The following is a 14,460-nucleotide window of genomic DNA, read 5'->3' as shown; positions in this document are numbered from 1 at the left end:
CACACAAAAATAATCGTATTAGTCCAATTGGATTAGTCCAATGCATATCATTTGTAAGCCTCCTGAGAAAAGATGGAGAATACTTTCCTTTGTCTTCAGAAAATCTGATTGAAGCAGATCATACATATGTTTACAAAGGATAAAGAGCCAGATTAATTTAAGTAGGTAAAGCTACAGGGAACATTAGTCACACACATCATTCATTAACAAAAGCCATCTGAAAAAACTAGAATAAAAAATCATCAATGGCTAGCTGAAATTCAGTAAGATATACTCTGATCCATACTCTTTACTTAGCAAATCTCAAGGTAAACTTATTTATAAAATCAAATCTTATTCTGCTATCCTTTCACAGAAAATCTCAGGGTAGATTTAGTTATAAAAATCAAAGTCTAGTGAAAGAAAAAATAATTAAACATATTGAAAATTAAGTATAAGTTTAGAAAGTATGAAGTAGTATGAGTAACAGAAATGAAATCAAATATTCTGACCACTCTTTATCTATTCTTTTTTTCCTGTTCTTAAAAATAAAAACCAATTTTTTATGGATCCCCAATTCAGTATTTGCTGTTAAGTAAAACCGAAAAATTAACGTGTCGGCATGAAAACCAGTGTCTCACCTAGCTCTTTTAATAAATTCTAGTAAAAACCATAACTATGGAATCTTGAATTTGCTGGGTCTTTGGGTAGGACTCTAAAATCTTTTATAACACAGGGATATTTGTTGTAATGTTCTTTATTATAATGGTACTTAACATATGTTTCAATTCTTCATGAAAAATAAGATTATTCTTTACCTAGGCACATACTGAAATTCCATGACTAATTAATTATACATTATTTTTTCTCAGAACACAGATACAGAATATTTTAACCCCGCTGAACCCAAGAACCCCTGCAATACTGCTAAATTTCAAGAAGGGAAGACAATGGATTTTCATCTATGCTGGATGACATTTAAAATGTCTGTGTCCTCTCTGCCTTCCAAATACATATGGCTCACAACATGAAAGAAAGGAATCAGAAAAGAAATAAAGAGTAAGGGAAAAAAATTGAGGCCGGATGACAGGCTCATTAAAATGTGCAGAAAACATCTCTGACTCCCTCGAGAAAGCTGTTATCGTGCAATAATCACATTGACGAACATGGAAAGAGTGGACTCCGGCAGGGGCCTTATATTGCACCCAAGAAGTTGGTGATTATATCCTGGAAATGTGACCCCCGTGAAAGCCTGGCTGCTTTGTTGCTTAATAGAGTTCACAGAAAATGCTTGTCTCCAAAATGAGATTTCTCCCCCATTCACTGTGCAGCCAGGGAGTCTTGACAGGATGAGCAGGGGGCCATTTCTCCTAATCAAGGTGGGGGGGGAGGAGGAGGGTGGCGCGAGAACCCCTGGGGGCAGAAGATTGTAAGCAATCAAGCTCAACATTGCAGGGAAGAGCTCTTGCCTTCTGCTCAGTTGTCAAGTGGTCATAAAGGAAGGGTTAAGGAAGCTGCTAGAATTTGGCAGACATAAGGGATAATAGGTTAGATGGACCCATTTTTCTTAGCAATTATCCCATTTCCATCTCTGAGGCTAGGAGAAATATCCTCTTGCTGCCTAAGCAGCCTATCTATGTATACTGTTTAGCTCTAATTAGAATCTTTGTTAGTCTTTCCATTTTCTCATCCTGTTAATTCAAAAATCTTAGGTATATTTTAATCTGAAGGCACTGAATGGAACGTTTTCCCTCAATGCAGCTGGAGTGTGAGACAATGGGAAGGACAATGCGGGGGGGGGGGGGGTTAGTGAAAGGAAATAGTATGGTCGGGGCCACAGGTGAGGGAGGCCTTTGGAAAACCCCAACTCTGGGTTTGTAAACAGGGACGCATTCCCAAATCATGATGACTTCTGGTTTAAACACGATTTTTTTTTTTTTAATGAAAAGGCAAATAGCAAAAAAATGTGTACTTTGTGATTCCTTTAATATTTGCTAATGTATACACTTGTATGTTTTCTTTACACATGAATGTAAATGCATTAAAAAAAACCCAGAAAATTATACTCTGCTATTAATGGTAACTATTTCTAGGGTGTCAGTGGGATTAGAGGCAAGAGTGAAAAGAGACCAACTCTTTAATCATGAACACAGTTCTTCAATGTTTGGAATATTCCCACAGGAATGCATTCACGTGTTATCTGTGTAAACTAATAAGTACTTTTCAAAAGACAGGGGGGCGGGGAATGTGGTTGGTCTATGATTAGATCTGGACATGGATGTGGAATAAAATTTTATCATAAATTCAAGGATTTCCAGACACAACTATAACCGAAGGATATTCTAAAATGAATATTCACACCAGGGAGGTTCTGTCCCCATCAAAATGTTCTTCGAGGTTAGGTCAGAGACCGCCAAGTGCTTGAAGGTCACAGGTCTTAGATATGTGTTTATCAAAATAATGTGTCTTCCCTCGAATCCCCCAAAATGTTCCTGACACAGTATTACAAGAGTTCTTCAAATGGTTCCTATCTCTGTAAGTAACATGACAACCCCGCCAAAGTGTGAAAATTAAGGCCCAACCTTAACATACTGATTGAGTTACCACCAGAACTGGTGTGATCTCCCTGTTGTGGGGGCACACCCTATATATTAGAGATTGAAAAAAAAAAAGTAAACTGAAATGTCATGTTTTTTTCATACCGAAACGTTTACAAGCCTAAGGACTGGCACAATATGCTGTAGTTCAGGACACATCCTGGGAATTCGGGAACAGCTCACTTCCTAACATAAGACTAAAAACTGCCTAACAAATCTCATATAACACTTGGAAATGCAAGCCAAGAAGCCAAATGAAAATATTTTTGATTGTGGGTTTTCAGCCTGAGCTCTGGTTTTAGTGCACCCTGGAGTCAGTAACTTCCCCCAGATGTTTCTGTTTGTTAGAGGTAGGCTTGCTTCAATGCAGTGATGTGGGGTTGGGTGGCAAATGAGTCAGGAAATGTTCAAAATGAAAGTCAGGCATTCAGTCACTCACATCATCCTCTCTCCAATTTCAAGAGGCTGGTTCATACCATGCCACGTGCAGCTTCTAGAACAGAGGGCCAAATTGGCCCAAATGTCTAAAATCCTTTTAGTTGAATCCATTATACTAATATCTGACAATTATGAACTAAGTCTCATTTAACATGCTTGGACGCTCTCTCTTAAAAGGCAATAATTACTGAAAAGAGTGAGTTGTATAAACCTGTTTCCCAGCACGTTGGTTGACAAGACACCCCACTGGTTATAATGCAACCATCAAGCAGAGCTTTTTATATTTAATGTTGAACAAATTATCCTTCATAAATGGCAGATTGAGGATTCTCACTGTCAATCTTGCTTTCCATCCGGCTACATTTCCATTTCACAGAACATCTTGAATCTAGCTGAGGGAGGTCCCTAAAAATATAGAGCAAAAATAAATGCACAAGGAAGAAGTCTAATAAGAACCTCTCTGCTAAGTCAATAACGGTTAGGTATTTTTCGGTGAAAACTCCCTCAAAGGGTGACTTCCAAAACCCTGCGATCAGTGTGTGCCTCTGCATCCACGGCAAGAATATCAAGAGGAATAGGGTTGAGAAGACTTGTGTTTGCGCCATATGAAGTGCCTTACATTGCAAAAATATATAGAACATAAAGCTGCAAGGCATTGTTAAAAGTCATCTAATCTGACCCACTGTGGAAATTTCCATTCAAATGGAAATTCAAACTCCATGGGATTACTCTTCATAATGGGTCATTCAAGGTCTCCTGAAAGGAATCCTTTGCATTGCTGGGCAGCTCTTTCCCCAAGTTCTTAATCATGAGCCACAACCTATAGACTTTTTTCCTATTTTTTTCATATTAAAAATATAATGTATTATTTGTTTCAGGGGTACAGGTCTGTGATTCGTCAGTCTTATATAATACCCAGTGCTCATTACAACACATACCCTCCCCAATGTCCATCACCCAGTTACCCCATCCCTCATCCCCCTCCGCTCCAGCAATCCTGTTTGTTTCCTAAGATTAATAGTCTCTTATGGTTTGTCTCCCTCTCTGGTTTCATCTTGTTTCATTTTTATTTCTACGCATTTCCCCCTCCAGAGAAACATCTGATTTTGCACCACAAACCTTCCCTGCTAAAATATAAAATTGTATGATCCCCCTTAAAAATGTTTTAAATCATGACATCACTTTATGAGGAATAAGATAAAAAGTAATTTTAAATGACTCTTCCATTTTATATGAGGATATTATTAAACATTCTGTTAGAAAGTTTGTTTTATTATAATCAGGAATACAGAGCAAACATGCAAAGATAAACTTATTTTTCCCTATTTATCAAGTTCTATAAATAATGTAATTTACTTTAATCATGTGAAAAAATGCATTCAAGTTATTCTGTACGTAGTTTGCAAAAGAATGCATCTTGAACTGAAGATTACATTTTAAGTATCTGTTTTAATATCAAGAATATTGTTTACTAGGCACTGGAGATGAAGAATATGAAGAATGTAGAATGATGAAGAATCAGTCTCCACCCCCATAGATGCTGATTCGGTTGTTCAAGAATGATGCTCTACTGCTGATATCTTGTGAAATCTACTCAAAGGATTTTATTGCAGATCAAGTTGACAACCACCAGTCATTGGTGATAAGGTCACTCTGAATGAAATGCAGGTTAAAACTGTTCACCCACAAGACATTTGAAATACCTATACCTGACAAAGAACACATAACGCGAGTATACAAAGAACGATTACAGACTTTTTTTAAAGAAGGAAACCCCATTAAAAATGTGCAAAATCTTGGACAGGCACTTCATAAAAGAGAATATCCAAATGACAAATTAAAAAAAGGTCTTTGTTTTCATTAGTCATCACAGGAATGCAAATTAAACACATTGTAATACCAGACACCAGACACCCACCAGAATGGCTCACATGAGCAAGCCAGACAATATCAAGTCTTGTCTAGGATGAAGAGCAACTGGAATTCTCCTATGCTGCCAATGGCAGTGTAACTAGGTATAAATTCTTTGACAGATGGTTTGGCAGCATCAGCTAAAGCTGAATATATCTATACCCAGAGGCAGTTCCTCTTCTAGGTACACTACATTCAAAAGAAATATGTACATATCTTCACCATAAGACATGTAGAAGAATATTATTCTACTATTCATACTAGTCAAAAACTGGAAACAACCAAGTCCCTCAGCTGTAGAAAGGCTAACTAAACTAAAATATATTCACACAAAGGGATACTATATAGCAACAGGAATGCAAAAACTATTGCTACCTCCCAAAATATAAATAAATCTCACAATGTTGAGCCCAAGTAAGGTACAAAATGAATATAATCTGTATGATTCAATTTTATGAAATGCAAAAACAGGCAAAGTGAATCAACAGTGTTAGAAGTCAGATAGTAGTTAAGTCTGGGGAAAGACAGTGACTAGAAGTGAGCATAAAGGGGCTTCTGAGATGTTGGGGTGTTTTTTTGGGGGGGCTGGTCACCTGAGTTTGTTCACTTTTTGGAAACTGACACTAATGATCTTATACTTTCGGAATGTAGTCATATTTCAAAAATTTTTAAAAATTACTCAACATCAAAAATAATAGGGGCACCTGGGTGGCTCAGTCGGTTGAGCATCCAAATCTTGGTTTTGGCTCAGGTCATGATCTCAGGATTCTGGGATCAAGCCCCGTGATGGGCTCCACGCTCAGTGTGGAGTCTGCTCCAGAGTCCCTCTCCCTCCTCATCTGTCCCTCCCCTGCTTGCACACGCACACTCTCTTTCTCCCCCCGCACCTCTCTAAAATAAATAAATAAATAAAATCCTAAAAAAATAGTAATCTCTTATTAGGACAGCATTTTGTAATTTGCAAGCTGTTTTCACATGTTGTCCCATTCAATTCTCTCTTTAATTAACTGACTCATTTATTCACCAAAATTTATTATATCTCATATGTGCAAGGGGCTCTGCTAGGTGGTGCAAGCAATACAAAGCCTACTAAGACATGGTTATTGGCCTCTAGGAGCTTACAGGACTAAAAATTTGAAGAGAAATACATTGTGAGGCAAAATTAGCAGCAAGAGTTTATCGTCTCCTACATACTAGGCACTATGTATTACCTACATTCTCTCACATTTAACAACTTCAAGAAAATATTCTAATATTGTATTTATTTTCTTCTGTAAAGATTTAGTATTGTATGAAGGAAACTATAATGAGATTTTCTGGGAAAAGAAAAGAAATTTGCTTCCAGAGTCCATGTCTAGAGGGGCAAATATAAAGTATAAGCATGCTGACCTGCTCTCTTCAGTGATTTCACCAACTAGTTCAGAGGACCAGAGGATGAATTAAATTGATTCACAGGCACAGAAATATAACTACAAATTCCATGCCAATATTTGTTTCCTTTGATTATTTCACATGGCAACATCTAAGAGGGACTGTGTATTAATTTAAATTTATTTCCTAAAACCTAAGAAACTTAAACATTTCAAATAAAGTACCAGTCTGAAAAAAATATGAGCAAAGCCTTAATGGTGGACTGTGAGGGTAAGTTGGCATAAGTATTTCCAAGAAAAGTTTAATGCTTCCATTTCATAGAATGTGGGCTTTACAAATGAACAAATCTCCCATGAGTTCATGTCTAGGAATATATGTGACACTTCATATCAGTGACATAGCATGATAAATAGCACTTTTGAGAGCATGTGAATATATCTTACAGGATTAATCCTGTACAACCTATGGAATTTTACAGATTCCCAATTCAGTAGCTTTTGTTTGACATTTAAGTTTTTTAAATTTGTTCCATGGTAACATTTTGTTGACTTTATCCATATTTGGTCCATTCTCAAAATAGACATCTTTCATTATTGGCTTAGTCCAACACCTTGAAACAGAATGGAGCCAATAAATCTCACCATATGAAATTATCTGCTGTAACTAAATCATTCACTCAAACTTTATTGTGTCATGTTGCAGGTGCTGTGTTCCAGGCCCTGTGCTAGGCACAGAGAAAGCAGCTGAATAACTGTAGGCCACTCTATAGGAGCAGGGCAGCTTGGAGTGGTCATACCTTGGAATACTCATACCTGTGAAGAATAAACACAATGTTCCAGGCACTGTGCTTAGCACTAGGTGTTATAAGAATGAATGAGACAAGGCTCCTACCTCAGAAAAGCTCACAGTCCTTGGAAGTGAGAAGCATATAAGTGCACATGCTGGAGGATAAGTATATCCTAAAAGAGGTATGAACTGAATGCTATGGCTGGAGAGGAAGCCACGTGTTCTGCATTATAAAAATCAGAAAGTTTCAAAGAAGCAATAGATGAGTTGGTGGTGAAGGCAAGCAAACTACATATGAAAAGTATAGAGGAATCATCCACTCCCTCTTTCCAAGTTCCTATTTCAATTCATAAATTGGGACTTCAATCCTCTTAGAGATCTTGGGAAGATTCCTTTGATCTCTCACTCATTCCACCCTAGATGAAACCAGAGATGATGGGATTGATAAGACTGGGGAGCCTCAGTTCATGTGCTTACTTCCCACAGGCAGCAACAATATTCCACCAAGGTATGCCAGCTCCAGGTTTCCCGGGCCCCTGTAGGAGGCCTGCAATTATCCAGCTGCTTCATCCATGACCAGCTAGGTAGGCTCAGGACACTGGATCCAAGCTGCCTCTTCCTAGTTTGCTTTACTCATACTAAAGTTGATGTATTGATCCTTGCCTCCTATGACTCTTCAGTTGTTTCAGAATCTAGAAAGGAGAATTGATCTCCTCTTCAAATGACTCTCAAATCCCAATACAAAGGTATTTCATTGTTTCTGAGTTTGATGTGTAACAAAAATGGTGGGAAATGGATAGAGGAAATGATTGGGAACATAGAATTGGAGAGGGAGTTGGAAAACGGATTGTGAGGGATAGTTTATATCATGGCAAGGAAAATTTACTTTATCTTGTCAGCAATTAGGAGACTACAGGAATCCTCAAGCAAGGTAATAAGAGGATCAGATTTCTTTTGAACATATTAACTCTAGTAGTAAAATGATGGATTAGTAACAGTTCCAATATACTGTTTATGATGACATAGAGTCAATGAGTTATTGGTATGCTATACAGCACAACCTCTAAGCATAAGAAAGACTTGAGTTTAAATTCCTACTCTGCAGTTAGCTATGTAACCTTGGCCCAACTTTCAATTTAAGTTTAATCACCGTCTATGTGGACAGTACCTAGCTCATAGTGTTGATTGGAAGGTTAATTAAATGAAAAATTAGATGCATACAGTAAGCAATGAATAATGTTGGTTTTTATTAGTCCTCTAAGATTTGAGATCCTCGTTGTCATATCCAATGTACAACATCTAGGGTAATAATTGGTGTGGCAGTGCTTCTCAACTTCAGCCCATGTTGTCCATCAAAATGAATAAAGAAACTTTGGAAAGTATTTATGCTGAGGCCACACCACGCAAGATTCTGATTCAGTCAGAGGGCCCAAGCACCTGCATATACTGTAGGTTCCACAAGTAATTCTCATGCACAGCCACAATTAAGAATACTTATTTAGGGGCGCCTGGGTGGCTCAGTTGGTTAAGTGACTGCCTTCAGCTCAGATCATGATCCTGGAGTCCCGGGATCAAGTCCCGCATCGGGCTCCCTGCTCAGCAGGGAGTCTGCTTCTCCCTCTGACCCTCCCCCCTCTCATGTGCTCTCTCTCTCTCTCTCTCTCATTCTCTCTCTCAAATAAATAAATAAAATCTTAAAAAAAAGAATACTTATTTAGTATATCATAGATTAAACACTACTTTCAGATTCATTAGAATGTATGCTTTGCTTATATATCATAAATAACATAGTAGTTAACTTGGAGTTTATAAATCTCTGTGCTTCAGTTTCCAAAGTCACAATATGAAGAAATAGGAATAGCATTCTTATATAGAGCCAGGACTTTACCTAAAGATAATAATGCATGCATCTAAGACCAGGAAAGCCAAGGTATATTCAAATGAAGGGATCCAGGTGAAGTGATAAAAAAAAACAGCAACCATATTGCTTAGTCCATAATTCAAACACACAAATAAGTTAGAGGTCAGATATTGCAGTAAGTCAGAAACCAAGAAGAAAAGGAAAAATCAATGCCTGCAAGGAAGGTCACAGCAAACAGCAGGTGAGTGCAGAGACAAGAAGATATAGAAGAACTGAAGATTTCCAAAGCTGGAAGGCAAGGCAAAAGGAACTCAGGCAGGTCAACAGGAACCAGGTGACCTACAAGTAAGAAGAGAAGAAAAGATGCCAGGTACCAACAAAAAGGAGAGTTTGATTTTAAGGCAACCTCCAGTCCCTGGCAGGAAGGCTTTTATACTTTCTGCTGCAATACGAACCAGTCTAGGACTGTAGGTGGAAGCAAGTAAATGCATAAAAACAGAGGAGGTGAAGCTTCTAGGGGAGCAGGAACAGCACAAGATCTCTGGTGAATAATACTAGATAACTACAAAGATATAAAAATACTCACAAACAATATTTGTATTAAGTACTACTAAAACATGATTTTATATTCAAAAAACTGTGACAAATGACTAAAAAATATGAAAAAGAGTAATGTGACTTAAAAAGAAAAATGAAACACAAAGAGTAACTTCTTTCATCCATTCATTCATTCATTCAGCTGAATATCAATTACTGAATGCCTTCAATTGTCAAGCCCTGTGCTAGGCACTGGATATCAGGACAAAAACAGAGTCTCCAAGGATCTTACTGTCTAGCAGGAGTAACAAAGAATTATTACAGTGTGATGCATGAAGTCCTATGAGAGAGTTAACATTAGGGTGCCAGGAAAGACATCCCAAGGAGAAGCTTTGAAAAGTCCACAAGAATTAGTTAGAGAGAATATAATCTCCTGTGAATGAGTAGCACAAGCAAGGACAAGCTGGCAAGAGAGGGCAAGGCATGTTTGAAGATTCAGAAGTAATTCAATATGGCTAGAGCATATGTTGTGAGGTTGGGAAAGCTGCGGCTGGAGAGACAGACTGGGGACCTCTAAATGAAAGGCCACAGTAAAATATTTGGATTTTATCCAAAATATAATACTCTCTGACTTCTAATAATTTTATGTAATATATTCAAGTATCTGCAACAGAAAATGGAACATGAAGTAGAAAACCAAATAACACATATGAATTCAGACATGCAATTATCCATGCATTGTCAGATAAGGATTCTGGTTAAGAATGAGCTGGTTCAGACCAGTTCTAAAAATACAAGGGAGCCCCTCTTTAGGGATTTAGTTCCAAATGTTTACATCAAAATTTATTTTGTCTGTTCCAGGATTTGGTATTTAAAAAATCATCTTAAAATCTATAAAGATTACATCAAGGTCTATAGACAAATCTAACTTTATTACATATGAATTTTTTAAAAATAAATATAAACTTACAACATCTCTGAAAATGAAGGAGAAGGTAGAATAAAGAGTGATCACATCAAACAAGAAGGAAGTGTTGATTTAAATACAAAGTGGTTAGAGATTCCTGTTTTTTGGTAGCCATACACTCTCAACCATTTGAGGATATGATGTCAGTGTAGGGAGCAGTCCCAGTGAAGACCTTAAGGAAATTTATTTAGGGATTTTATACCTTTTTCTACCCAAATATCCACCAAATCAATTTTTTTCCTATTCTTAGCTTGGTGGAAATAATATATCACTCAGTGGTTTCAAAACATTACAAATTTAAGATGTGCAAATTCCACTGGGCTCCCTGCCCTGACCAGCACATCTTAGCCAACTCCCTTTCTCATTTCCCTCAGCAGCTGTGCCAAACACATCTTTGCCTAAGTTTTCTTACTCACTTGCAGCAAACTTCCTTGTTACTACTCACTGGATGTAGGAACTGAGTAGGAGAGGTTACACACACAGTTGACTGACGATTGTGAGATCAGTGGACAGCCAAGAAAACACCCACATTTAAGAGGTAACTGGACGATGGCCTTAGAGAGGACTGAAAAGAAGAGGACAAAAAATTAGGAGGTGACCAGAGGTTTTGGCATTACGAAATTCAAACAGAATCAAAGGCCACTGAGAGGTCAAATATGTTAAGGGCCAAAGAGTCCACTGAGTATGGCAATACGATGATCATGATAAGTAGTGACTTTATTTCAAATAATTTCAGTGCGGTGACAAGAATTGAAAACAGGTTGTAGTGGGCCAAACAGCAAATGAGAGTGTTAAAGAGGAAAAAGCAAGTGCATACTACTCTTTCAAGAGGGTCGTCTGTGAAATAGGGATGTGTCATGACTGATATAGAGGGCTGGAGGACTTAAGGAAGGTTTCATTGTGGCTATGGCACTGGTGGTGATGCTGGTGGGGTAGTGGAGGAGGTGGCAGAAGGGATGGTACCGATGACAGATATGAAGGTGGTGGTGGTCTCGGAGGTGATGAAGATGGTAGTGGTGGCAGAGACAGAGAAGGTGCTGGTGAAGATGCTGGTGGGAGGTGCTGGTTTAAGTGATGGTGCAGGAGGTGGTGGTGGTGGTAGTGGTGATTGTAGAAATGGAAATAGTAGTTTTATTTATTTTTATTTTTTTTTAAAGATTTTATTTATTTATTTGAGAGAGAGAGAATGAGAGGTAGAGAGCACAAGAGGGAAGAGGGTCAGAGGGAGAAGCAGACTCCTGCTGAGCAGGGAGCCCGATGTGGGACTCGATCCCGGGACTCCAGGATCATGACCTGAGCCGAAGGCAGTCGCTTAACCAACTGAGCCACCCAGGCGCCCCGGAAATAGTAGTTTTAAATAAAGAGAGTACTTGAGCATGTTTATCCACTAAGGTGAAAGAACCAGTAAGAGAAAGAGAATAAAGAAAAAAAAAAGGATAGAGTAGGTCCCAAAGGAAAATAGACAAGGAGGTTAGAGCACAGGTGGAAGAACCGACCTGCAACACCATCTTCCATGGTTAAGGTTGCCATAATGAACCGCCTGCAGCTCTCCAAGTGTGTTATGGACTTGTATGCTGCACTGCCTTTATGCTGGAGATATTCCCTTAGCCTAGAACATCCTTTCTACCTCTTGTCCTCTCTATATTCTATTTTTTCTTAAAAAAATAGAAAAAAAAAGTCTTCCAGGAAGACTTTTCTAATCCACTCCCCAGTTTCATAGGATGCCTGTTCTCTGGGCTTCCATAATACACACTCATGGTCCATCACAGGACTTTTCATAACATGTTGTAATCATTTTAATCTCCAGTAGAATTTAAGATCCATGAAAGCAAACATTGTGTTTCATTAGACTTTCATTTATGAATTCAACAAAATTGACATAGCACTACTACTACTAATAAAAATCTATTGAACTCTGACCAAATGCCAAGCAATAGAGAACGAATTTCAACCCACCTGCTTTTGTGAATAAAGTTTTATTGGAACACAGCCACACCCATTCATTTTTATATTGTCTATGGCTGCTTTCTCACTACATTGGCAAATTGAGTAGTTGAGACAGAGAATATATGGTCTACAGAGCCTAAAATTTCATTATCTGACCCTTTACAGAAAGTTTTCCAGCCCCTGGTTTAACCAATAGAAATACAATAGTAAATCAACCCTGTGTCATAGGAATCTATACTTCAGTGGGAGACACAAGCAATTATCATGCAATGTTATATGTATTTTGATAGTAGAAATTAAAATTGCTATTGGAGCACTTATGTTTTAATCCAAACTTTGCAGGATCAGGGTTTTTGCACTAGCACTGGCTGGCATACTAGTAGATGCTCTATAAGTGAACTGATTTTTGTTGAAGGGAAGAATTCATTCAGGACATGAAATACTTGAGCAAGATGCTAAGAGATAAGAGTTGAGACACTCTTCCAAAAGACTACTGGTATTTCTACTACAGGGAACTAAACCCTCAATTATCACATTGTAAAGCCTAAATTATCCAAATCTTTCAGACTTGGATCCTGTTCCAAAGAGGTGAGACTCCAGCTGGGGCCCCCCCCAAGCAATAAAATAAAAAATCTGATTCTGGTGTCCAGTCTGCGGGGCTGACTGTAACACTTGCTAACGGCTGGGAGAACTATGTAGTCTTTATATTGTTCTTTCAACTTCTTTCCCAAGACTTTATTGTGTCTTTTTAATGTTAAAGCCTAGCTAAAAAGATGACCTTAATATCCTCTTGTTTCTCTTTATTTTACATATACACATACACTCACAGTCTTATGTTATACTCAACATTGTTTCACAAATAATACATACATCTATACATATACACATACAATACATATATACACACAGCCCACACATCTTTCATACATATAATGGAATCTCATATCTCTAAAAAAATGTGCAGAACTCAAATCTAATGCATCCATACTTATATATAAATTTATCCTACATCAGAGATGGCAAATAGGTCCTACTGAAAGGTCAGTGACAATTAATCACAGAGGCTGCACTAGGTTGAGAAAGTTTGGGAGGCAACTTCTCAGCACATAAGAAGTAGAGGACTATAATTCTTCAGTGACATTGGTCTTGGATACCAGAGGTGAAATGGTGGACATGAGTCAACTTATTTGCCACCACTGACACTTAAGGATGTCATATTCATCAAGTTCTTAAATATACTCTTGCCCCAAGCTTACCACATGTAAATGGACAGTGACTGGCTCTCCCAAGAACTGAGACAGGTGGAAAAGTTCTTGATGGGGATGACCTTGATGGAGAAAATAAGAATAATAATAACTTACTTCTGCAAAGCACTTTACTGATTTCAAAGTATCCTCATGGGTGTTATCTCATTGAATCTCTGCAATTTTCTTTATTTATAGATTACAAAGCCCAAGTCAGTAGAGCTCAGCAGTTGCTCATTCATGGTCATGTGGAAATTTTGGCAGAAACTTAACACAGAAGGTTTGACTCCCAGCTGTGATACTTTCAGGGACAAAAGGCAGCATCCCAGGTAATTGGAGGTAACACACTGCTCTGAGGTAAGAGTGAGTAGGTGTTACCACACATTATTTTACTCATTCATGTAGTCAACATGTAGTCTTACTGTATGTAGGACACAATCACGAAGATTATGAGAGTGGTTTGAAAAGTTATGACAAGATGTTCTGAAGAAAAATGTTATATACAAGGCAAGAACTTACTACAACATTACAAGTGTTAAAACAAATAGTCAATTAATAAATACATATCTATCACCTCCCATGGGCCAGGCACCGTGCTAGGTGCCAGAGATACAAATAAGAACAAAAAAGTCCCTAATGTGGGGTGTCTTGATGGCTCAGTTGGTTAAGCATCTGCCTTCGGTTCAGGTCAAGATTGCAGGACCCTGGGATTGAGCCCCGCATCAGGCTCCCTGCTCATCGGGGAGCCTGCTTCTCCCTCTCTCTCTGCCCCTCCCCCTGCTTGTTCTCTCTCTCTCTCTCTCTCTATATATATATATATAT

The 14,460-nt window shown here is 38.1% G+C and overlaps 1 long non-coding RNA gene across 1 annotated transcript in view; it reads right to left on the bottom strand.

Annotated features, from left to right (window-relative positions):
- Positions 1-3,287: 3,287 nt before the first annotated feature.
- LOC141372838 (uncharacterized) overlaps positions 3,288-14,460 on the bottom strand; it is a 17,124-nt gene continuing 5,951 nt past the window's right edge. Inside the window, exons 2-3 of the long non-coding RNA XR_012378300.1 lie at positions 13,651-13,721; positions 3,288-3,419 (exon numbers count right to left, since the gene is read on the bottom strand). This is a non-coding gene — a long non-coding RNA (uncharacterized lncRNA). The remainder of the gene's footprint in view (positions 3,420-13,650; positions 13,722-14,460) is intronic.

This window comes from Callorhinus ursinus, unplaced genomic scaffold (assembly GCF_003265705.2).
Source record: "Callorhinus ursinus isolate GAN/ISIS: 27379988/994484 unplaced genomic scaffold, GSC_fseal_2.0 scaffold5, whole genome shotgun sequence".
NCBI lineage: Eukaryota > Metazoa > Chordata > Mammalia > Carnivora > Otariidae > Callorhinus > Callorhinus ursinus.
The sequence above is the reverse complement of the archived record's forward strand: the minus strand, read 5'-3'. Positions and strand labels throughout refer to the sequence as shown.